This window comes from Lynx canadensis, chromosome C1, assembly GCF_007474595.2.
Source record: "Lynx canadensis isolate LIC74 chromosome C1, mLynCan4.pri.v2, whole genome shotgun sequence".
NCBI lineage: Eukaryota > Metazoa > Chordata > Mammalia > Carnivora > Felidae > Lynx > Lynx canadensis.
In genome coordinates, this window is record NC_044310.1 from 37,675,796 (window position 1) to 37,701,906 (window position 26,111).

Below are 26,111 nucleotides of genomic sequence, written 5' to 3' on the forward strand. Positions count from 1 at the left end.
AGCTAGAGCTCCGAGATCAGTGTGCGGGCAAGACTGGGTTCTGGGGAGGTATCTCTTCCTGGCTTGCAGAGGGCCACCTTCTGGCTGTGGCCGCACATCTCAGGGAGGGAGGGAGAGAGACAGAGAGGGAGCTCTGTTGTCTCTTCTTAGGAGGGCACTAATCCCATTGTGAAGGTTCTACCTTCAGGACCTCATCTAAACCTTCTTATCTCCCAAAGGCCACTTCTCCAAATACCATCACATTGAGGGTTAAGAATTCCATGTACAAATCTGGGGAGGATACCAACATTCAGTCCACAACAGTCATCAACCCGAACTGCAGGATGCAGCGGATATGCAGACTTATATTGGGATAATATAGCCTTTCCCAGTCTCAAGAACAGATTTTAAAACAATAATCGGGCCAACCCTTCAAATATATACAGTTCAGTACACATTGATTATACTTTAACAAAGTTGACAAATTAAAAACATTTAAAGACCCGGTCAATCACTTGACAGATGTTTAAATGCCCTCAACCATGTGCTTGGATGAGTAGGTTACCTGGCCTTTGTTGGAACAGCTCCTATGATGGGAACTCATGGGCCCCCCAAGGGAGCCATTCGACAACCAGATTTCTCTATCAGAAAATTCTTCCTTTACAGAGCTGAAATCAGCCTCCTGGAAATTTTTTTATGTTTATTTCTTTTTGAGTGAGAGAGAGAGAGAGAGAGAGAGAGAGACAGAGTGTGAGCTGGGAAGGGGCAGAGAGAGATGGAGACACAGAATCTAAAGCAGCTCCAGGCTCTGAGCTGTCAGCACAGAGCCCAACGTGGGGCTCGAACTCAGGAACTGTGAGATCACGACCTGAGCTGAAGTCGGACGCTTAACCAACTGAGCCACCCGGGCACCCCAGCCTCCTAGAAGTTTTGATCCACTAATCGGGGCCGTGAAGAACACACTGGATCCTTATTCCAAGAGAGAGCCCTACAGAAACTGAATTAACTAATTACCAGTATCTCCCATCACACACACAGGCGCGGGCATGCGCATGCGCGCGTGCACACACACACACACACACACACACACACACACGTGGTGATAGTTCGTGTATCCAGAAGTCCCCTGTCTAGTAATTTCCCATGTCCAGAATACATGTTCAAACAACAAAATTGATACCACACCACATTCATGCACTTGACTCCTAGGAGAACGCTTCAGTATTCTCATCTGAAATGAGTTAGCTTAGCTTTGGACTCACTTTTAATAAATCTGGTTCTCCAGCTTCCTACTTCACAAAAGATTAAAAGCAGCCAGTAAGTTGAAAGGATGCTGAATCCAGTAAGAAGTCACAGCGTGCAGCCTGACTCTGGTGGGGGAGGTGGAGAAATGGTCAGCAAGACTCAGAGAATCTAAGGAATGACAGCAGCCCTGGGTCATCTGCTGCACGCACCTCATCGCGTGATGGCTGGGGCCACCAGAGAGGACCTCTCCGACTGAAGAGTCTGCTGTTGTGTCTGACAGACATACTTTTGAAAGCTTCCCATCCAAAGTGGGTATGTCAGCTAACATCATGCTGCCTAAGGGTTATGATTTTATTATCCAGATAACTCATTTTGGGTGGGAGAGACCACTCTAAACTGAGTGAGGTGTCACTGTGTGTTATCTCACAGGGTGCAATGTGGTTGCCAAGGACCAGTGATCCCAATGACTATATACACGGTGCAGTGATGGGCACGTGCTGGGCACCACCCTGGTTGGCTGGTTCCCATGGTAACTGGAACCAGGCAGGAAAGTACCGTTTCGTCAGGACACTTACATTACCTGCTCTCAGAGAGATAAGAACTGGTGAAATTAGCATGTTAATATTTGATTCAAAACAAATAATATCCCTGTCTTGTGATAACTCCATGTTCATGACCCAGATGCACACTTCCTCATGAATATTTATTTTAAATTCTAATTTGCTCAGTACACCCTTCTCCAAGAGAGCCCAAGGAGGCCGACGGCAGGCTGCTCCTATGACAATAATTGCGGTTTCAAGCCCTCCGTCCCCCCAAACGCCCAAGCCGGCTGCCAGAAGGCCAGGACCTTGGGCGTGAGCGGCCAGGAAGGGACAATAACTTAGTTATCTGGGCAGCTAGGGAAGTACAGCTAATGCCAAACAATGTTTAGTCCAAAGTCATTCATCTTGGCTTCAGGAACACAGAATGACACCTTCATGTGCATGTGCACAAGGGCACACACGCCTGCATGCACACATACGTACACACATACTCCAAGACCACAACACCCCTTAGAATCACCCTTGTGGCTCAGCGTGTATGAGCCCCAGGGGCAGAAGCACCCACAAGTTAGGGGTCAGATGCTGCTCTGAGTATATGAGACGAGACTGAGACTGGGGGTCAGGGTAGGTGTTCTTCAGGGTCCTCCTATCTTCACAGCACACGTTACCTTCAAGCCCACTATTTTATTCACTTATTATGTGTACTCTTTGCCACATGTCTGTTCCCACTAGAATGTAAGACGCACGAGGGCCCCGACACGGTTTCATTTTGGAGTGGCAATTTCAGCACCCAGGACACTCCCCAAAACAGAGCAGGTGCGTCAGTAACAATTTTCTGAATGAATGATAAATGGATGGCTGGCTGACCCTGCAGCTGAAAGAAAGCTATCCGCCCTGGAAAGCACTTGGTACGTCTCCCGCCTCCAGTTTCTCCTGTGCCCATCATTCTTACATCATGGTCCTGTGTCCCAATAAGTGCAAGGGAGCCTCAGAATCATTCTCAACCCAAGATTTCAGGCAGCCACTACCATTAGCTCCTCCTTAACACAGGAAGTGGACTCTGCTTACATTCCTGGCCTATGCTATTATCACTGAAGCCTGGAGGTTTTGTTTGCTTGTTTGCTTTTCTTGCCTCAGCGGATCCACAGGTGGGGGTTGCCATCCCTGACCTGGGGCAGGTGCAGACAAAGGGTCACTGGGGGAGTCCGCTCTCACCAGCAGGATGCGGGCCAGGCGGGCCGTAGCAGAACAGGCTTCTCTTCATCTCAGCCAGCTTTGGGCTCTTTCTAATAGCTGACACTCTTGCTTAGCCTCTGTCACACATGCCACAGCGAGATCTTCACACCTTGCAAGAAAGGAACCACCAGACCAGCTTTCAGAGACTCCTCAAGTAGTGACTTGCTCGAGGTCACACAGCCAGCAAGGCACAGACTTGGGATTTGAACCCAGGCCTCTGGATGACCATTTTACAGAGGAGGAAACAGGCTGGGAGAGGGCCACGATTTGCAAAAGTCACACTTGAGGGATTTATGAATGACTGGACCTTGCATGCATTCCTCTAAGCGGGGGACCACCTCCCGGTCGTCGACATCTTCCCCTCACCCAGCCTGGGGCCCAGCCCAGGCAGACGAATGAAGGACAGCTGCGGGCAGAAAGCCTGAAAAGATCAGACAACTTAGTCTAAAAGGAAACCTGAATTCCCAAACCTAGGGGTCCCTGCAGAACTAGTGGTGGATTTTAGCGGAAGCACAAGCAATGTTACTAGGTCCCAGGGGAAGCCAGTAGCAACTCTGCCCACCCTGACTGTGTCCTCATGACGAAGAAAGGAACACACGCCCACCCTCGAGGCTACCCCTTCCCCACGCCTGACTCCACTTCCCCCACCGTTCCTCACTCTCACATCCCAGTCCTTCCTCCCTGGCGGCCAGACCCCTTTTCCAAACTGTACGGGGAAGAGTCCTACAGGTCTCTCCTCAGTCTCTGTCCAGCCTTGACCCAGACGCAACCACTCATCCACTTGAAGACCTCAACACACACTGGCGAGCAAATAAATGAATGGGTCAATGGTTGAACTGTCAGAGGCTTCTACTGTCTCAAGCCCTCGTTATCAACCCCCTGGGCAATTTTGTTATACATGTATTCACTCAACAAATATTATTAAGTACCTACCACATAAGGGGCACAGTGCTAGGCTCTGGCACAGAGCAGGCGGCAAAGAACAGTGTTTTCTAACAGGCCCGTGGGCCTTGGTTTCCTCTTCTCTACATTTTCACCCTCTGTACTTATCTTCAAACTACCCACCCTTCTACAGCTGGCTTGGGTCTCATCACTCTGTACTCAACAACTTTTAGCGCCTCCCACTGCCTGGAAAATGCTCAAATTCCTTACACTGACATTAAAGGCCTTCTGAGACTTAGCTGACACCTTTACCTCTAGCCTCACCCCCCTGTCCTCCATGCCCTCTTTCCCTCCATTCCATACGGGCCAGCCCCTGCCCGAGGTGCTCTTCTTATCTGAACCCATCAGCTACTGCTGCGTAACAAACCTCCCCAAGACTTTGCGGCTTAAAGCAATAACGGCTTATTTTCACTGTGGGCCAGCTGGGGTTGGCTGACGAGGGTTGAGCCTGGCTGGGCTCCAGCCGCACATCCATCTGGGCTTGGCTGTTTGTCGTGGGTTGGGCTCGGGTGTGCTGTGTTCATTCTGGGACCCAGGCCAGAGGGGCAGCAGCTACCTGGGGGATTCTCCTCTCATGGTGTTGGCAGAGGCATGAGAGGGTGCTTGCTTCACATCTAGTAACATCTCGTTGGCCACAGCAAGTCTACACAACAGAGCCCGAAGTCCAGGAGCCAGTAAGACATTTTCCCTAACATGAAGCCAAAGCAAGTCACGTGGCCAAACCCTACATCCAGAGCATGGGGAAAGGAGGAGGCAGGGAGTGAATATTTTTTAACAGTAATCTAATTTAACACCCCATTTCTGCCTAATGAAACTGGGCAGACGGCAAAAGAAACCAGGCTTTGGAAATGAAAGGCCTGTGTTTATATCAAGGCTACATGTCCTACTGTCTGAGGACCTCCAATACAATTTATTCTCCAAATACTTCACCCGCTCAACACGTATGCACTGAGAATCTACTCTGTGTACGAATACCATGCCAGACCCTGAGCCGGACGGGTGAATAAATCAGTTACATCCCTGCTCTCCTGGTGGTATGAATGAAGCTCTCAGCCCTCTCTGAATGCCACCTCTCTCATCCACAAAGTGGGGAGAAACAACCTGACAATGCACAAGAAGATGGCGGGAAGCAGGTGGCCAGTTATTAGTACATATATAAGTACACATATATACATATACTAATCAGTACATATGTGGTACAGTTATAAGTGGAGAAAAGCGCTATATCAAACACCATTTCTTCCATGATGCCCAGGCTAGCGAATCCTGTAGGAAGTGATCATTCACCCATCTGAATCCTTAAAACAAATTACCATTTGGCTAAAAGCTCATCCAACCAGTGAGAATTTACTGAGGTCCACCTTGTGCCAGGTAGGCCTACCTGGCCCAAACCCCCTGCCCTCACAGGTACTAACTCCTAGAAGGAAGACAGGTGTCTTCTTCCTGCATTCCTACAGCACCCAGCCCAGCATGCCCAGGTGAGCCGTACCCATCCGTGCCCAAGACTCCAGAACCTCTTCCGTCACTCTCATGATTTCTTGGGAATAGCCTCAAAGACCGAGGTTTCCACCAAAGCCCCCCCCTCACCCAGAAAGAAAAATGCAGTTAATCAAAGCAATCTGGACTTTCTTTCCATTCCCACCACCCCTCCACCCCCACCCCAGAGTGAGACCTCCCTAAGTGATTAAATGTTACCATGAGGATCTGGCATATTGACCTTGTCAGAAAGTGTGCTTTTGTGGTGTCTCATGGAACACAAACAGATTAAAGAGCCAACAGTGAGGCAGATTATCAGCAGAGACCAAGAGGAAAGAAAGCAACAAAACCTCAAGATAAAAAAGCCCCTCTTAGTCTCAGTCAATAATCTGTAATCACACACAGACAGGGGCCAAGCATGTAACTAACAGTGCCTTCCCGGCAAAAATAATGCTAATTAAGTAGTTATAAAAATTATTGTTATTAGAAGCAGTATCGTTATTATTATAATAAATTAAATACTGGCTAGAAATTCAAAAGTCTGTCTTCAGGCTCTGATTCCTTCCACTTTTCATAGTCACTGGGGGTAGCTGGCAGTGGTTCCCCACGGCCCACAAGGGACACTGGGCTCCTCATCTTTGTATCAGGCACCCTCCGGGCACTCCCACCAGCCTGCTTTCCAAACACTCACTCATGCAACAGTTTCTGAGCACATATTCTGCCCCTCACACTGGTAGATGGGCCGTAATTTGACTTTTCCAGCCCTTCCTCCCTCCAATTCCCTAACAGAAACACCGGCCACATGGTCCAGTCCCCTCAGGGCCCTTCAGATTCACAGCTCTGTTCCCACCTCTTCCAGGGAGTCCTCCCTGACTGCTCCAGGTATCCCTGGGAACATGTTCTTTCTCCCTGCTGGCCACTATACACATATGGTTGTGTACTTTTTGCCCATACTCCATCACCTCAGTACATTTATATCTTACCGACTCACCTATACAGGGACCACAGCACATGCCTAAAACAGCATTACACAGTAGTTGGTGTTGAACCACACCAACACAGTAGTTGGTGTTGCTGACTGGCACCGCTGCGGACGTAATTCAACACAAACCAACACACGCTTCCTCTGCGGCGGCTGGGATGGGGAAAGATCACCTCCCCCGGGCCGGGCGCGGGGAGAGGCAGGAGGGCGTCCCACACAGTGGCCGGCCCGGGCTCAGCAGGAAGCAGCGGGCAGCCAGGCCCTGCAGTAGCGGCTATGCTTTGCATAACCAGACTGCCTGCCGTGGACGTGTGCCGTCCGCATCTCATATGTCAGCAGTGTGAACTGCTGAGGAGGACAGCAAAGCGTGAACCAACAGAACGCCATTCCAATCCTGGCAGGTACGTGATACAACCCAGAGATGCTGCTAGCACTGGTCCTGACAGAGAGCTTTCCAGCAGAGCTTCTCTGCTGGACCCGCAATGTCTGTACTTTTACCATCTAAACTTGCTCCCTCCCCAGCCTCCCCTAATTTCAGCTAATAGCACTGGACCCAAATGTGCAAGCGTGCACCCGGCTTTTTCTCTCTCCACGAGCAGTTCATCGGATGCATTGTCAGTTCCACCTCCAAAACGGAGCCAAACTCACCTTCCCCTGCTCCCAGCAGGTCCAAGACACCATTATCTCTCAGTTACATCCACGTGGTCTCCCAGCTTCCTCTGCTCTTGCCCCAAGGAGAGCCCATTCTGCACACCCTAGCCCCGACTGTCTTTTATATATGAAAGCAAACAGGACTGCACCTGCTTCAAATCAATAGTTTCAACCGTTGGAAGAAACTGCAAACACTTTCCTAGATTCGGTAGGCCTGGCAAGATCTCAGCCCACCTCCTCTCTGCTCCATCTCCTGACAGCCGTGACATGCAGGGCTCCGGTCACAGCGTTCTTCCTGTTCCTTAAATGAGCCTCAGGGCCTTGGCATCTGCTGTTCCTTCTGCCCAGAATGGGCCTTCCCCAGGCATCCATGGCTGGCTCTTCCTCACCCTCCTGGATTCAGCTAGAAAGGCACCTTCTCCCCAAAGCCCAAGAAAACAGCAGCTGCTCCTCTCCCGTTCCCCGCCCCACCCCTGCCCCTGCACCCTGGTCTCTCCCTAGCTTATTGCCTTTTTTCCCCCTATGCCCCTTATCACACTCTGAAACCATTCACTCATTCATTCATAAATCCTCTCAAATAAAAGTTTCATGTAGGACAAGAACCTTTTCTGTCTCCTTTGCCACTATCTTTTCAGCATCTATAACAGTGCCCAGCACATAGTAATGCTGGGATGCTCATCGTGACTGTTTCCCAATGTGCATCGTAAGGACAGATGGGGGGAAAGAGTAACTTCACAGTGGAGAAATCTAACAAACACTGTCTCGGCCAGCTGGTCAAGATCAGTATCAACAGTGGTCAGTCAGGTTGATAGTGTGTGCTCTTGATATGATAGGATGGAAATGGTGCTTTATCTCTGGTCTTCCTCCCTTGAATGCATTACATCTAATAATAAGAAAAACATCAAAGCAAGATGGGGTGTCCCAATTGAGGGACACATATCTGGTGAATATTCCATGTCAAGGTCATTGAAAACAAGAGAAGTCTGAGAAACTGTCAGAGCCAAGAGAAGTAAAAGGAAAGATGACAGTAAATATAATACGACATCTTGAATGGGATCCTAGAACAGATAATAGACAGTAGGGGAACACTGAGGAAATCCGAAGGAAGGATGGGCTTTCGTTCATAACAATGCATCAGTATCAGTGCATTCATCATGAGAAATGTACCATATTAATGTTGGATCTCAATAAAAGGGCAAACCGGGTACTATCTTCTCAATAATTTTACAAATCAAAAACTGCTCTAAAATTTAAAATTTTTATTTAAAAACACATGAGGTAGGGGTGCCTGGGTGAATCAGTCAGTTAAGCGTCTGACTTCAGCTCAGGTCATGATCTTATAGTTACTGAGTTTGAGCCCTGTGATGGGCTCTGTGCTGACAGCTTGGAGCCTGGAGCCTGCTTTGGATTCTGTGTCTCCCTCTCTCTCTGCCCCTCCTCCTCCTCCTCCTCCTCCTCTCTCTCTCTCTCTCAAAAATAAATAAAACATTTAAAAAAAAAAATTTAAAAACCACGTGAGGTGACTGTACATAAGATATTTTCGTGTAAAGATGTTTCGTGTCTTTTTGTAAGAATTCACTGAGCACAGACTGCAGCAATGATGTCAGAAAAGAGAGGAGCCCCTGGAGTCTGTTAAGCAGTCTAGGGCTACTGCTGTGCGGCATCGCCTCGTCCACCACGCGCTCTGAAAGGCTGTCAAGGCAGACTTCGGCTCTCCCCTAACTGAACTTCCAGTGGTTCAAAATGAGGACAGTAGGGGTCAATGAAGAAAAATAACAAATCCCGCCTTCTCTGAGGATGAATCACATTTTTCTACTGCTCTTAAGTCAATCCAGCCCTAAGCACTGCTTTGGCTTAGCAGCCAGCTCCTATCCTGGATGGGGGTTCAAGTGCCACCCACAGTGAAGCTGGGCCAACACAAAACTCTCTCCCAACGGGTCAAATGGTATGGTACAGACTACAAATGGCACAGATGTTCGGAGAGGACTGACTGTGGGAGCTGGGGCAATCAAGGAAGCCTTCCTGCAGGAAGGGCCAGGCTAGATCTGGAAGAAGAAACAGGATTTAGAGAGAGACAAGAGGAAGACGAGAGTGCACTCTGGGCAGAGATCACAGCATAAGCAGAGCTAGGTGTCCAGGTCCACCTGCGGGGAGCAGTCTCATGAGGGCTGCGGTGCCCCCCAGGAGAACCATGGAAGAGGAAGTTGGTAAGTTGAGCCCCACCGGACCAGAAAAAAAAAAAACTGAAATCCTCCCAGACTTTTAAGGCCAGGAATCAACACCTCCTCCTTCCTTAAATGCCTTGGCTGCAGTAAGCCCTCCCTCCTCAGCCCTGCCACAGCTCTCATACTTGGCTTGTTCTTCCTTTTCACATGCTGTTTACATTCTTGTCCTGTCTTTCCCAACTACCCGTAAGCCTCCTGGGGCAAGGTCCTTTTCTACCTGCTCTAGAGGGTCCTGCACAGAGTGATGGCTCAAAGAAATATCTGGTGAATGAATAAAAGGAAGAGAGCATTAATGATGGGTTACAGTCTAAACCACCAGGACTCTACCCTTCATACACCTGTGAGGTCTGTGGACAGTCCACTCTAGATAGAAATGATGACATCTACACCAGCCCCTCCCCCTGCACTGCTTTCCTGTAGCACTCACCCTGCCTTGACCTTGTTTCTTGTCTGTCACCTTCAGTCATTCAACAAACATTAGCTGCACACCTACCATGTCCTAGGTGCTACGGATATAGACAACACAAAGATCTCTACTCTCATGGGATCGACATTCCAGTGATCAGGTGAAGGGCAAAAAAACAAATAAGAAAGTAAAATATAGGGAACACCAATTGGTGACAGGTGCTATTGGAGGAAAAAGGGAAGGACAGGGAGTTCAAGGGAATGATTTGAAATTTTGAATAGGGTGGTCACAGGGAGACCTCATTCAAGCAAAGGCCTGAGGGAGGTAGGGGCAGGCATTTTTTTTTTCTTTTATGATCACTGATCTATGCCTAGTACCTAGAGCAGGTACCTGGCATGCAGCGGGCATGGGAGAATGAGTATGTTGTGAAGGTTAATTCATTTTTTAATTAAAGTTTTCTTTTTTATTTTGAGATACTATAGATTCACATGCAGTTGTAAGAAAGAATACCCCTCGCCCAAGTTCCCCCAATGGTGCCGTGTTACACATGACCATAGTACAACAGTACATAACCTTACACTACATCTTACACATGACCATTGTATAATATCCAATCCACTGAAATTGACTCTGAGGCAATCTACTGATGTGATTCCAGTTTCGCCAGTATGACATGTACTTATTTGCATATATGTGTGTGGCATATTCAGCGTTATGCAATTTTAAGGATTAATCCATTTTTAATGTGCAATTAGGAGGCCACTGGAAGTGTCCAGAGTTGAAGGAAAATGGGGTGGAACATAAGAATGGCCTGAATAGAAAAGCAGAGGAAGCAGGAACCCAGCAGAGGGCCAGGTTCCAGCAGACACTGGAAAGGAGAGCAAATGAGGAAGGGGCTAATCAGGAGGTCTCTGGGAGTCTACGTTAGAGAGAACAGAAGTACCACTCCTGGAAAGAGGACTGGAGAGCTAGAGGGTTCTAGAGGAGGAGAGAAGGCGGATGTCCTGGCTCAGCTTGGGTCTGCTATGTGGTCTTGGGCAAGTCAATTCACATCGCTGGGCTCATGTTCCTCACTGGTACGGGAGTGACAATGGCCACCTGTCCCACTTGCTCTAAGGTCAAAGAGAGATGAAAAGGTAGCCCTGTGCAAAGCAAAAGTGCTAGACCAACTGCCAAAACCAGAAAGGACTCAACCCAATGGCCCAGACTGCCTGTGGTCTCCCAACTAGAATGACTGGCTCGCCTTCCCAAAGATAAAAATGCAGAATTTAGGTCAGCACACACAGAGAATCTCTCTTTGTTTATAAGAGACCGAGGATGTGTTCCTATTAAATGCCTTTAAATCTCAGCGATGATGAGAGACCCAAGGCTGTTTACCACTTTGGATATTTACTTTTCTCGTATACAAATCAGCTCGGGTGCCGTCAGAGCTGACGGCACCTCACAGGGCAGGCCTCTGACATCCTGCTCTTCCCCAGTGCCCACACATGGTTTGAATTTATTGGTTTTAGCAGCTTTCATTTATATTGTGTGAGGATCACAGAATGGCCAGCAAACAGAAGCTCTGCTCTGTGCCCTGGAAAAAACACGGACGTGTGAGGAAGGAGGGTGGGGGGGCCGGGAAGATCCCTCCAATCCCAGGAAAATCAGCTCCCACCCACAGGGTGGCCCAGTGGAAGCACTTAGGCCCTTGTGGGAATGAAGGGCCAGTGGGAAACCACAGCCCCACCAGGAGATGGTTGTAACACGAGGGCGAGAAGGCGCTCAGGAGTCACGGCTGCTCAGAGCCAAATGCCTGGGTGCCACAGTGGGAAATGCAGGCCACTGCCTAGATGTTTAACCTCCTGGAACCAAACATCTGGAAATCTGGGAACAATGTGGGGTGCGGTTAGGGACTTTCTGCTTTCCACCCGGATACTCAGGCGATGATGTGTAGATACAGCCAGTAATTTTACAGCTACACACAGATCCCTGAGTGCATACTTGGAGCCAGGCCCTAGGCAAACCTCATCTAATGATGAGGCTCCTGCCCTCAAAGAACTTCAGTCTCTGGAGGAGACAGACATATAAATATATAAAAGACAATAAAATTAAAAATGCCCTTTCCCAGTGAGGTCAGAGCTGGTTTAGAAAGTGGCTTTGACTTTACCGCGGCGGGGGTGCGGTTTATGGTTTACCAAGCACTCTCACACCCTCTAAGGGCTGTCTGTGAGGGGAGGGAGCTGCCTGAGCTCATGCTGCTGGACTCCCAATCCAGTGCTCTCACTATTTAAGGGCTGTGTATAGACCACAGATCCCTCCACCCCCCACTTCTGCTTGGGGAGCATTCAGGAACCTCTTGCCTCACCCCACCCCAGGGGAACAGGTGGACTCCCCCAGGTCAGCCATTAAAAGGGTCACATGAAATGCAGGGACATGTTGTCCTACACTACGTACTTTAGAAATGGTGGTCAGGGTCTCAGGCTCCCCCCACAAAAGACCCTGTAATATATAGCTACCGCTGGTCTCATTCAGCTGCCAGACTACTTTCAGGATCTAGTTCTAAGAGAAAACATCTCTAAGTTCCTATTCCAGAAGCTGAGAGTCCTCCTCGGGCCCAGCAGTGAGAACATCCTGGATCTGATGAGACAAAAGAACCTCATATGGCAGCTCCTTCCTCAAGCCAAGGGACCTGAGAATTCCCAGGCAGACTTGGGTGAGACCCTCCAGTCCAATGAATGAATGAATTGCAAAGTATGGGACTGGGGGACAATGGCCCCCCAGCACACCTGGATCAAGCCCAAACTTCTCAACTGGTTTGTGAGGCCTCCATGAGGTGGCCCATGAGCCTCTATGGCCAATTCCCTAGTCTCCCATACCTCCCGTAAACATTTTCCACATGTGAGTGAGGACAGTCCCTCAGTTGGGATCAGCGTCTCCATCACGCCCCCACCCCATACATGCTGCTCCTCCTGAACCGGAATGCCCATTTGTCCTTCAATACTGAGCTCAGGCGACGTGACACTAAAGCCAAGCCAGGTCTGATAAGGAGGGGGTCTGTCTAGCATCTACACATGGAGCATCTTCACCAGCCAAGACAGTTCCTGGACAGCAAGGATGCAGTCCTCTCCACCCTGGTAGCATCTGTAGAGCCTCCAGAGTACCCGAGCCCCTGCAAAGGCCTGCCACCATGGGGTTGGAGGCGCAGCGTCAGTGCTCAACAATGACACACAAGTAGGTGCTGACATTCTGTCTAGCTACTGTTGCACACTGAATGGGGACCCCACAGGACTGGAGGCTGGGGTGGCCCTCTCACATTTCCTGCTCCCCCATCCACACTAGGGAGCCCCACAGAGAAGTGTCCCAGACATGGGTGACGTTACAAACATACAGCTTCCTCTTCTGTTGGGCCCTCAGCCTGCCCTGCCATCCCCTCACCTGCCAATGTCAGCTTCTGCTCTCAGTCCTCAGCATGGCCTCTCTCCTCCCCCCTAGGTCCTGGCCAATGGACTGACCAGCTCACCCTCTCTTCCCAGAGCAGAAATCTTAAGTCCCTGCCCCCCCCCACCAAAATTTTATACCTCTAGTCTCAGAAAAAGACCCTCCCCCCCCCCCCACTATCACACTCCAGTTCCTTTTCATTAGATGCAGAGGGGTTGAGAGCACAGGCTCTGAAGACAGATTTCCTGGGTTTGAATTCTAGATCTTCCATCCACCGGCTGTGTTGCCACAGGTAAATGAATTAAGCTGTCTGTGTCTGTTTCCTCACCTGCAAAATGGGGCTGGAACACAGTACAACCTGACAGATGGTCATGGGGGATGGATGAGGCAGTGCCTGTCAAGGCCTCGGACCCATTCCTGGCATTCGGCAGTGAGGCACCTCTCTCCTCATGTCTCCTCACCCTTCCCTTCCCCACCAGCCCCACATTCATCTCTGAACCCCAGAGCCTGCACCTGAGCCTGGCACAGTGTCGTTCCCAGCAGTGCTTGTCAAACAAACAAACGAAGGAATGGATGAAAGGATGAACAGTTTCATAATAACTAAAGAGCCTAAATGTCCATCAGCTGACGAATGGACAAAGAAATTGTGGTTTATATACACAATGGAATACTACGTGGCAGTGAGAAAGAATGAAATATGGCCTTTTGTAGCAACGTGGATGGAACTGGAGAGTGTTATGCTAAGTGAAATAAGTCATACAGAGGACAGATTCCATATGTTTTCACTCCTATGTGGATCCTGAGAAACTTAACAGAAGACCATGGGGGAGCGGAAGAAAAAAAAATGGCTAGAGAGGGAGGGAGCCAAAACATGAGACTCCTAAAAACTGAGAACAAACTGAGGGTTTATGGGGGGGTTGGAGGGAGGGTTGGGTGGGTGATGGGTATTGAGGAGGGCACCTGTTGGGATGAGCACTGGGTGTTGTATGGAAACCAATTTGACAATAAATTTCATAATAAAAAAAAATCAATTCGTTAAGTACTTACAGGGTACAGGCATCCCCCGCTTTTTGAAAATTCACTTTACGCCAATTTGCTTTTACAGAAGACCTACATTAGTACCTGTTTTCGCCAACCGAAATCCGAAGAGGATTTCTTTATGAAAAGGGGCGTCAAGTGAAAATAGCATGCAGTGTTTGTTTTGCAGTGAGCCATTAGAGAGGCAGCAAGCACTCAAGCCACCTTAGCTTCAAACTGTGTCTGTGAGCATCGGTGCTGTATGTCGATTTATTTCGTGCACCCATTAGCAAGATGCGTCCTAAGGTATCAGAAAAGCTTGAGAGATTATATTCTGGGTTTGGGAATGCTCACAAACTTTTCCATATAAATTAATGGTAATTGCTTCTTTGCTTTACACCGTAGGCACTCTCCCTTGTTGGATGGCAGGACAAACCCATATTTCTCTCTGGGAGAAAGAAAAGAGGAAAAACACCTGCACCCTGAGTACTACTAGGAACATAGAGCACTTAGGGGCTAATAAAGTCCTTCCCAGGCTCTATCTCGTGATTCTCCCCAGGACTCTGGAGTTGCTGCTAGTAACATTCACCCCATTCACAATGAAGGGAAAGGACCCTTAGGTGGGGAATCTCCCCAGGTCATGGATCTAACCAGTGCCAGAGCTGGGCTTGGAGCCTAGGTCTCTGGCCCAAACGTTTAGATCCCTCCTTCTGATGTGTCCACACTCCAGGGAACAGTGAGAGATCACAGGGAAGCCGACCCAGGAAGAGTACAGTCAGACATTACACATCACCAGATGGTCAGCAAAGAAATGATCACGCTCTGGGTGGTCGGGTCACATGGTTTCAATCAGGTCAACCAAACATACCCATCCCTGCTCGGTGCCTGAGAGACTGAGGGATCAAGAACCATCTTCTCTACGGAATGGGTTTCACCTCAAGACACAAACAGTGTGAAAATGAGCCAATCACAATAATTAAAATGACCACGACTTCAACTGCCCCAGCTAACATTCACCACCTCCTACTGAGTGCCAGGCGCTCAGCTAGGTGGTTTATATGCATTACCTCATTTAGTCTTCACAACATGTTGGGTGGGCGGGGAATACTGTGAACTCCATTTTTTCAGATGTGAAAACACACCCCAGTCATCTAGCCAAAGTAATGGAGTGGGAATTCCAACTCCAGTGCAGTCTCTCTGCTCGTCTATCAGAAGATCTAAGTAGAAATCCTGGCTCCACCATTTTGCACAAAGTACTTAGCTTCAATTTCCTCAAAATTGGAGAAAATAATGGAGAAAATAATACTTGCCTTTCAGGATTGTTTTAGGAGTTTACTGTGATAAACCAGAGGCCCAACACATAATAGGCACTAAATAACAATGGCTCTCTTGGGATCTTGATTAGGAAAAGGAAGGAAAAAGTCAGTGGAGGGAGGAGTAGAAACACTTTTCTTTGCATACCCTCTGCATGTTCCCATCCTGGCACTTTCGCTTAAGGGTCTCCTTCCCCTGCATGGCTTTTTCCACTCCCATCTCCAGGGCCCTGATCCTGTTTAATCTGCATCGTCTCCATCAAAAATCCTGCACTCCTTTCTCACCCACCGTCCGGCCAAAACTCTACTGATGGAATCAGAATAATATAAAATCACCTGCAAGACAACCAGCACGCCTAAACCTGGGAGCTATGTCACGCTGGGTCAAGGAAACATCTCAGTCAAGGTCAAGCACAATGACCAAGCATCATTAGCACTGAGGTCCTGAAGTATCTCAGTTAACCCTTCCTGTGACCAATCCACAGCTCTTCAAGCTTTCTCAGCCCCAGTAGAGTGTCTCCTGCTGGAAAATGTCTCCTAAGCCAATGGATGTTTACAGCCACCCAGCTGGAGATGGAGGGGGAGGGGAGCACTGGAAGTCCAAAATCGGAGGCAGGGACAGGAAACTGAAGTAGGCCCCTAGTAGGTGTCCTCGTGGGGGAGGGGAGGAAGGGCGGTAATGCAGGTAAAAGACTGGAAATTGCAAAGCGCCGCGCAAATGGTTGAATTACCACTGCTAATGACGCTCTTGTCTTGTCTCAACCTCAAGGCTGAGCAGTTCAAGAAATGGAAACCCTGTGTGCTAAGGCTAAAAGGCTGAGCCAGAGAGATTTCCAAAAGGCTTTCTCTGCCGCATCTTCCTTTTCAAAAAGGGCTTTAAAATGGGACGGAGGTTTGAATTACCAAGGGCCTAGCAGGCGCGTTAAGTCCCTAGGAGATAAAACTGGCCAGGAAGCTTTAAATAACCTTAATAGGGAGGAAGCAGGTAAGTCCCTTAAACAGAAGCAGCGGAAACAAAAAAGGCCTCGCCTTTTATCTTTGCCCTGCGGCTTCCCGGGCAGGGGGAGGGCGCGGCTCGCCCGGAGGTGCCGGTGCCACCCGCTGCGGTGGCCCTGCAGGCCAAGGGGCGGGCGTGGTGGCGCCCAGACCCACCCTCCTCCGCCCTTCCCGCGCGCCCGCGCTTTTAGGAAACTTGCACTTGCGCTCCCGGAATCGTCCCGAGATGTGGCCGCGGGACCGGGCAAAGCGGGCCCGGCTGGGTCCTGGCCCCGAGGGGCGCCGGGGTGCGGCCAAGGTGGGCATACCTCAGGCAGGCTGTTTCACTCGGCCTCGTGTGACCACAGCCCACGCAAGAAGGGCCATGCTGCACTGCAGACAGCCCCAGACACACAGCCAGCGCCTGCCCCCCGCCCCGTGTAGGCCCCGCCCGTCTCCAGAGCCTAGCACCCCAAATGCCCACCTGCTGACTTTTTACTCCTTCAGATCTAGGCTCCTCCAGGAAGCCTTCCCAGGTCTGCCCAGGACTGAGAAGTTCGCAGTCTTCTGTGTTCCCCACACCGCCTTACCTGCCCTGGCCTCCCTGAACCTCCTCCCCCTACACCTCCTCCCCACTCAGAAAGCAAGCAGCTGGCGTGGGGGGGGGGCGGGGACAGCATCATCATTCTTGCTCACATTTCGATCTCCAGCACATACCCCCATGTCTGGCACAAAGTGGGAACCACAAAGCATTTCTTGAAAAATTGTGTAATGATGTTAATTTAAAAATCCAATAATAAGCATGAGCTAGTGTTTACAAAGAACAGGTTTTGTGTCTGGTATGGCACTACAGTGCTTTACGCCAATCCATAAATCCTCACAGCAGCTGGATGAAGTTGACTGATGAGCAGACTGAGGCACAGAAAGGTCGTGTAACTAGTCCAAGGTTACTGACACTCTCTAGAAGTGCAGTGATCCTGGACCCTGCAGGAGCCCTGAGCTGTCCTGGGCCAATGCCTGGAAGCTTTGCAGTGGTGGGGGTTCCTGAGCCCAGTCTGTGCCATATACATAAAGACTAATTCTTGTTTCTAAAGGCAGAATCAGACCAGGATGTTCCTCTGAATGAGGGAGGTGGGGAGAAAGCTTTACACAAAAAAAAGCACAGGCTCACAACTTAAGAGCAAATGAAAAGTAAATTTTAAGGCTTCCCCTTCCCCTTCCGACCCAATGGCAAGAAAAGAGTGAACCCGGAGAATAAAGGGTGTCAAGGTTTCAGCACACAGGGCAGAGGGATATTTGCACTGCCTGCAGGGGAGGGAGGTGGTGGTCAGGTACTGATCTGAAAGCTGGCAGACCCCCCCTCCCCCCACCGGGAAACAACCTCGCCTAGTGAGGGGGGAACACAGACTCTATCACAGGTGCCTCCACCGCAGACACTGCACACGTTCTAAGGTCCCAGGCTGTCACCGGGGATGGCCCAGGGCTCTGACTTGCACAGGCCTGGTCTGGCGACCTGGCTCTTTTCAGGGGTAGTCAGGCACTCAGGGCAGCACAGGTGCAACTCACCCACTGATAGAGACTGAATGTGTCCCCCTCATCCCCAATTCATATGCTGAAGCCCTAACTCTCACAATGATGGTATTTGGAGACAGAGATTTTATGAGATAATTAGGTTTAGAAGAGGCCGTGAAGGTGGGGTCCTTGTGACAGGATTAGCGCCCTTATGAAGAGACACGGAAAGCTATCTCTTTCCCACCTTTCAACTCAATTCATCTCTCTCTCTCTCTCTCTCTCACTCACTCTCTCTTTTCACCTTTCCCACCCTAATCTCAGACTTCTAGCCTCCAGAACTGTCAGAAAGTAAATTTCTGTTGTATGAGCCGCTCTATGGTAGTTTGTTATTACAGCAGTCAGCAGACTAAGACATCCACCAATCCTTTTAAAACACAATGTTATTTCGCAATATATACAAATATTGAATCAGTACGTCGTATACCTGAACGTGACGTCAATCATACCTCAATAATAAATAAATAAATAAATAAATTAATTAATTAATTAAATAAGACCCGCAATGCTGAAAGCTTTGGATTTAGGTCCATCACTGCACCCAAATTTAAACTGCTGAGTTATGATCAGGTCGCATCTGCCCATAGGTACAGTCCAACCTGGTGACCAAGGATAAAAGTCTGGCTATACAGCGGCATCTGAAGAGTCCAGACTTTTAAAATGACTGCCCTCAGGAATTCTTACCACTTCAGAGGAGTGTGAGTTAGCCAAACAATAAAAACTGGGAAGGGCTCTCAGGTAGGGACTGGCACAAGGAAATGTATGGAGGCACGACCATACATGTATGGAGGCCTGCGGGAGGGAAGGAGGAAGAACTAGAACAGGTCAGCATCATTGGGGCCCAAAACCAAAGTAGCAAGTCGGGGGTAAAATTAAACACGTTGAAATGAAAATAAAGCAGGAGGGTGGTGAGTGAGCCTGCAGAGATTCACGGGTGCTCTGGGTGGTAAAGAAGAGGGGAAAAAGGAGGCCTTTGTTTGCAAATAACAGATGAGAAAGAGAAGACAACAAAGTGTTCCAGGATGGAGAGAGAAATCCAACAGGGCCCATGGATGTCACAGCGTCCTAACCAAATGGGCCAGCAACAGTGCGCTCATCTGCTGCAACAGGCAGGACGTCTGAGGGCTTTCTGTGCATACAGAGGCCAAGATGTGGCCCCTTTTTAGCATCCAGAGCTGCCAATACCCCAGCCACAGAACACATCACAAAGCCCCAACTTTAAAACTGGAGCACATTCCACCTAAGTTTGTAATCAACTGTGAACATATCTGGAGCTAGATTTTGAATCGGGCTCTATTGGGAAAGAAAAGAAAAGAATGTCTCAGTCATATTAATAATATTAAGTAAAATACAGAAGCACCAAAAGAATATCATAAAATGTCATAAAAACAATTCCACTGGGGTGCCTGGGTGGCTCAGTCGGTTAAGCAACTGACTTAGGCTCAGGTCATCATCTCATGGTTCGTGGGTTGGAGCCCCAATCAGGCTCTGTGCTGACAGCTCGGAGCCTGGAGCCTGCTTCGGATTCTGTGTCTCCCTCTCTCTGTCCCTCTTCCACTTGTGCGCGTGCTCTCTCTCTCTCTCTCTCAAAAATAAATAAAATGTAAAAAAAAAAATTAAAAAAAAAATTCCACAGAGGGAAAGAACATATGTGGCTGGGCCATCAGGGAAAGCAGGGACCAAGTCTTCCCAAGCAGATTAGATTTAGGAGCATTCTGGGAAGACTTCCTGGAGGAGGCACAGCTTTGAGCTGAGCCTTGGAAATCTCCTAGGATTCAGAAATAGAAGAGAAAGGAAGGAAATTCCTGGAGAGGGAGGGGGCTCAGCAAAGCAACAGCGTTTCCAAGCTTGGGGCAACAGTTCTGTGTTCCAGCGGATATATTGCGCAGATTTAAAAGGATCCTGGAGGAGCTGCTCGGCGAGACGGCTTGGCAGCCGCTTAGCACAACCGAAGGCTGGGCCACCAGCTGCCTGTGGATTAAGTAGGCGGACAGAGAGCCAGCGATGGGGGATAAAAGGAGTGAAGTGGATACTACTTAGAGGCAAACTCAGGAGGGAAGAAGGGCGGCGGCCTGGCCTGCCAGCCGCCGCGCTCCTCACATTCTTCAGTTTCCTCCCGAGGAAAGCTGCATTACCAGGCGACCTCTTCCTAGCTTTGAGAGATGTGCAAATGGGAACTATTAACAAAGGCACACTCCCATTTTTATCTCCGTCACACAGTGCTTCCCTGCTCAGGCTCTCTCCCTTTGGCCTGAGATGGGCTGGCGGGTCGTCGGAAGGAGATCAACGTGTTTGCTGATGGGGCTTTTTGGAATTCTTGAGGACTGGTCCCTTCCAACTCCAAGATTTTAAAAGTCTGTGTCTATGAGCTGAAAATTCTTCAAAGCTAAGAGGCTAGAATTTCATGATGTGAAGATTCTTCGAGTCGAAAAATGCATCTGAGCCTAATGTTCTAAGATTTCACCATTCTTAGATTCCCTGAGCCTCTGAGTCCTGGCTTATGATTCGAAGAGTGTGGAAGTGTGGAAGACTTCATGCTGTGAGCTTCTGATTCTGAGACTAGAATATTTCATGACATCGTGGTCACCTCTGGCTTTATGGCCTCCTTCTCCTTTGATGGCCGTACCTAAGCCATCCTGTGTGTCTGCTTCTGAGTTTGTTTTCCTCCCCCCATATGTTGGAAAAATATATTCAATATTAAAGTCTGAGTTAACCAGGTCAGAGAGAGGGAATAGAGACTGTGGAGCCAGCAGGGGTTCTTTGCAAACAGCTCTCGGTGCACACAAAGAATCTGAGAATACACATGCCTAGGGGTCAATGCTGGGGTTCCCCAGAGGGTCTCCCATACCATGCGACAGACATTTGCTGAACAGCTCCCAACCACAGGGCTCCTGTGGGAGACACAGAGGGCACGGCAGCCTACAGAAGCACGGGGTGGAGGCGGGGCCAGGAGAACCTTGTTTCTCAGTCTAGGATCTGGAGTTACATGGTGCAGACAAGGCCAACTTGCCCTGATCCGATATTGACTGAGGGGTTCGCACTCTCTGGAGTAAACTTCTGGGGAGAAGAAGGCTCAGCGTGGTCCAGAGGCCAAGGGAGGTGTCTGTTCCCTTCGCTCTGGGGAGGGCACGTAGATCTGACAGGAGGCCATGAGCAGGGACCAGTGCTATGGCTCCAGGGGCCACAGTGGGTGCTGCTGTGGCTGCCATGGAGGCCCAGGGAGGGTGGCAGGGCTTGAGAATGGCCATTTCTGGAGGATGGGAAATGAGAGCCGGGTGCTGAAAGATGGGGGCATACAACAGGAAGAGAAAGGAAAGACAGTCTGAGGGTGGAGAATCAGGTCACAGGAGGGACTGATGCACGAGATCCATGCCTGGGTTGCTATGGCTGCAAAATAGGACTAATAATAGCCACTCTCCCTGGCGGGGCAGCGAACCCTCTGCAGGTAAAAACTAGGCCATTCCCAGGTCTGCCCCCAGCACTGCACTGGCCCAACACAGTAGGGCATTCTGGCTGAATGAGGAAGCGAGAGAGGGAGAGGAACCCTAATGAAGGAGAGGCTCCAAGACCGGGCAGGTGTCCAGGGGCTGTGCCACGGCAGGCTGCGCTCTCTGCTCCGCAGACTGGCAGTGGGAGGCAGTAGGATCACCCACTGGAACCAACAGGCTTCCAGAGAATTAGGTATCAGCAGCGGCCTGCTGAAGACCAGACTGTCAGCCCTTCCCAGGCTCAAAATCTCAGGGTGGCCCAGGGCCTTTAAGATACGGGGGTCATAGATGAGCACCACAGAAGTCAGAACTGGGTCGACCCTGGAAATCATCCAGCTAACACTCGAGGGACAGAGGGAGCAATCGAGGCCCAGAGAAGGTAAAAACTAGCCCAAAGTCACAGGTAAGGTAGGAATGGAGTCAGGGCTAGGGTCTGCTTGTGAACTACCTACCCACTTGATGTCGACATTTTGTGTCCCTGTAGGAATGCACTATTAAAGCTATATTAAAGTTCAAGGAGGAGGTTCTTCACTGTGGCTTACACAGTCTCCATTCACTCATTCATTCATTCATTCATTCATTCCACAGTGCTGGATGGCAGAAGGGAAACAGGGATGGTCATATGGTGGTTTCTCCAGTTATACAGTCTCCGTTCATTCATTCATTCCCCGAATATTTATTGAGCACCTAATAATATGTGCTGGCCCCTCAGGATATATATACAGGCACTGTGACTAAAAGGAGACGTTTCTTTATTTAACTGTGCTGGCTTAGCCAATCTTAGGGGCCCATCATTCCAAGGAAGCAACTGGTACCCAGAATGTCTTTGGCAACTCCCATTTTAGAATCACCTTCAGATCCAACTTACAAGTCAAATCAATTTCAGCACTTTTCAATGATCTCTATCATATTTTATTTCATTTCATTTTTTTAGCAAAAAAAGATGATCTCCTCCAATTCCAACACACGCGCGCGCACACGCACGTCACCAGATAATGTCATCTCACTATTAAGAACAAAAATGAATTCATCTTTAAGATGTCTGAAAAGCTGGGGCTTTAGCGTCAGACACAACTGAGTTGGAATCCTGGTTCCACTGGCCTAGCTGTGTAATCACAGCCACGCGACAACTTTTTTATTGTCTGTAACAGATATGACGATATGACTTGTCACATCTCTGTGAGGATTAAAGGCGAGGTCGTTGTGAGGTTTTATGCAGTGCCCTGTGTGGAGACAGAGCTCACTCAGTGATGGTTTTGTGGTTTCTAACTCCCCACTGAGGGGGCTGCGGTATTTTACAAACATTTTGGATGCCCTCAGCGGCTGTGCCCAAGTGCTCAAGCTTTACACACATTGAGTGGCTAACATTGGCATGTTTGTTAAAACGCGGCGAAGTACAGAATGGCAGGGTCCTTGCTATATTATTCCTCAGGAAGTACAGGACTTCAAGGTATTCTCAGCCAGTGACTCCACCACTCTGGGTGGGGGAGGACTGACGCCCCCTAGAGGGAGAAGGGCGTCTCCTAATCAGGTCAGCTGTTGGTGGCAGCCAGTGCCAGTCCCGGGAGGCAGCCAACAGAGCCGATTGAAATCTGCAGGTCCCAAGATTGTCACAAGATCTGGGCTCAAGGCTCAGGCATCCCCAGGCCCCTGAGGACAGGGGCCGCCACCATCTCACTCCAGCTTTGCGTTGTTCTACAAGGGATGGACAGTGGACACGGCTGATGGGGAAAGGTGCCAACAGAGCAGAGATGAGGCTTCCCATGCAACCTTCCTCTCCCCCTGTCCTGGAGCCAGCCTGAACAGTTTTCCAAGCACAGAACCTACATCGAGGTAGTCATTTTATACTCTCTCCAACCTCCCACAAGGAGTGTCTTCTCATATCCTCACAAAACCAGCTCAATTGTGAAAGGCTGGTCACTACTGCCCCATTTTATAGATGGGAACACGAAGTTATACACAAGTCACTGGCTTTAGATTCAGAGCAGGGACTGAAACCTAGAAGTCTGCTCTCAGCCACTATGTGAGCCGTCTGTAACACATCAGGGCCTTTACCATCCTCTCACAAGCCCCACAGCCAAAGGAAATACCTTCTCTGTAATTATAAATTCTTCAAGAAGTAAAATTTTAAGCCCTCAGGTCCTAATGGAGAGAAAGAAACAGCAGAAAGGACTGAAGGAAGAATTGCAGGACATGAAATACCTAGTCAACATGAACACTTCATTTAGGGGCAGGTAGAGTGGCTGTTCCTTATGAGCCACATGACCTTGGGCAGGTCATCCAGCCCTTCTGAATGCTCACCTGGGAGAGCACCCAACAAAATGGAAAAGCATGCCTCCTTACGGGCAGGGTGCCTGGCACGTGGAATTGATTATAACTGTCCCTTGAAATGTCAGGACTGGAAGGGGCTTGAATAATGACCTAATCCCGGCATCTCATTTCACAGACAGGAAAAACAAGGCCTGGAGAGGGGAACGGACTTGCCCAAGGCCACGCCGCAAGCCCATGTTGATGCTGGGTCCCACACTCTCTGTTTATACGGAGATCAGAGACCAGAGACTTTTTCATTGGCTCCTCCCACCCATGGAGTCTGAAAATGTACGCTTTCTTTCTTCACTTAGCAAGGAAAAATGTGGTATTTCTGCCTAGAAGAAAATACAAACATTTGAGAAATACTAAAATTAAAACTAAAATCCCAGCGCTTCACAAAAAGGCTCTCTCTTTTAAGGTTTCTTTTTCCCGCCTTCCTCTCTCATTGTTCCCCCCCCCCACCACCAAATATTTTGCAATAACAGTAATGCTGAGAGGAAAGAAAAAATAAAAATCTGATGCACTTAACAGATATTTCGGTACAATAATGCATCACAGATGTTCATATCAAACTGTGCACGCGCACATACGATTTTACTGAGAAGGCTGTTCATTTCTGACTTTGGGGTTGAGGACCCTTAACACCCCCATCCACCCAGGCTCTGGAATCCCTCCTTTCCCAGTTAGCCCACAGCTGCCCACAGGGATGGAGGAGAGATTTCATCACCTCGCTCCAAAATGATAACAGGACAAATTGGCGAGGTTGGACGTTCTGGCAGGTGGTGAAGGGTGTACAGATTAGGGAACCAAGAGGAGTCCTGTTCTCTTTTGTTCTGGACTTGCTTCCTGCAGCCCTCTTGAGGAGCTGGACCCAAGAACAATTTTAAGAGCGGGCCCAGGCTGGTGATGGGGTGCGTGCATTTTTGAAACCAGAGATTTGAGTCCGTTTGATCTTCAAACATGGGCTTTGGAGACTGTCAGCGGGCTCCTTGCTGGCCGATAAATGGCTCTCAGGAACTTTTCCTAAAACATAACTTCACACACTTTCCAGCAAATGTTTTCAACCTACCAAAAGCCGTCATTTGGTTGAGCAGCAGTGTTTCCAGACGCCGAAGAAAGATAGTTTTGTTGTTTTAAGAGAGACAGATTAAAGCCAGGGGCTGTTTAACCAGAGGGTTTGTGTGCTCGCTCCAGCTCTCCTCGGATTCCTCTGTGGTCGGGTACAAAGAGGGTGCGGACAGTGATGCTGGATGCCCCACCTCCCTGGCCTAAAAAAGATATCCAGGCCAGACGTGAGGTCTCTGAACAGAGAGGCCTCCCACAAACCTGCCTCTAAAATGAGATGGGCGGTGAGCGCTAGGGAGCCCGATACAGATAATATCAGCTCCCGAGGCTGGCAAGGGAAAAGTCACTTCAGAGGGAGAGAGCCGGTATGTTCAGAGGATTCAGCGCCCGGGCCAGAGAATGCACAGGATTTTCCCCCGTAGAGAAGGAGTCAGGCGTAGTCAGAACCCTGCGGGGCGTGACTAACTGCCCCAATATTCCTGCCACCGGGGCCCTCTGGGTAAGGACTCCACAATTATGGGAGAGCCAGCAGGGGAACCGACAAACCCGCCTTTCATTTGGCCGGCAAATCAATCTGGCTTCTTACCTCCCCGGGGACAATATTGCATTTCCCCTGGAAAAACAAAGGCCAGAAGATCTCCAAAGGGGGATCAGTTTCTGCCGCTGTTTCCCTGGTGAAGAGTCTGCAACATCTCGGGAGCAGCGAGCAGGTCTGGTCCCAGTGGTGGAGTTTCTAGCCTGGCCAATTTATGAGGCTGTCTCCTTAATGGAGGAACACATCTTGGGGGCCACACCTCACCCAGGGCATTGGCCCATGCCTTGTTTTGGGGCCTCCTTGCAGGAGCCACCGGCCCTGACGCAGATCCCGGATCTCAGGATTGACAGCCTGTTCTCAAGGCACAGATGTGAACTCATTGTTCCCAGGGTCTCAGAGTTGAGTTTGGGGCCAGTGAGTTGCAAGTGACCTCTGCCCATGGAGATGGGGCTTTTCATGACATTTTGCTGGATCAGGTCTCTGGCAGCCAGAGACTTTAAACCTCCTAAGCTCTTCCCTTCTCCCTGCCCCCATTCTTGAGGTTCAGAAATCAGAACGGTCAACCTTTAAGTGAACACATTTCTCTGAAATTATTAACCCCAAAACTATCCTTGTTGACTTCCTCCAGGCCTAGGGAGGAGGTCCGAGGGCCGCCTAGAGCAATGCAAAGGCCTGGGTAATTCAGTAGTGTTTAACCTTCAACAGCAACAAGCCAGAGTCACACAGACACCAGGT

General features: G+C 49.4%; 1 protein-coding gene across 1 annotated transcript in view; it reads right to left on the bottom strand.

Annotated features, from left to right (window-relative positions):
* Nucleotides 1-26,111, bottom strand: part of TRABD2B (TraB domain containing 2B) — a 214,743-nt gene that overhangs the window by 185,434 nt on the left and 3,198 nt on the right. The gene's annotated exons all lie outside the window — the stretch shown is intronic.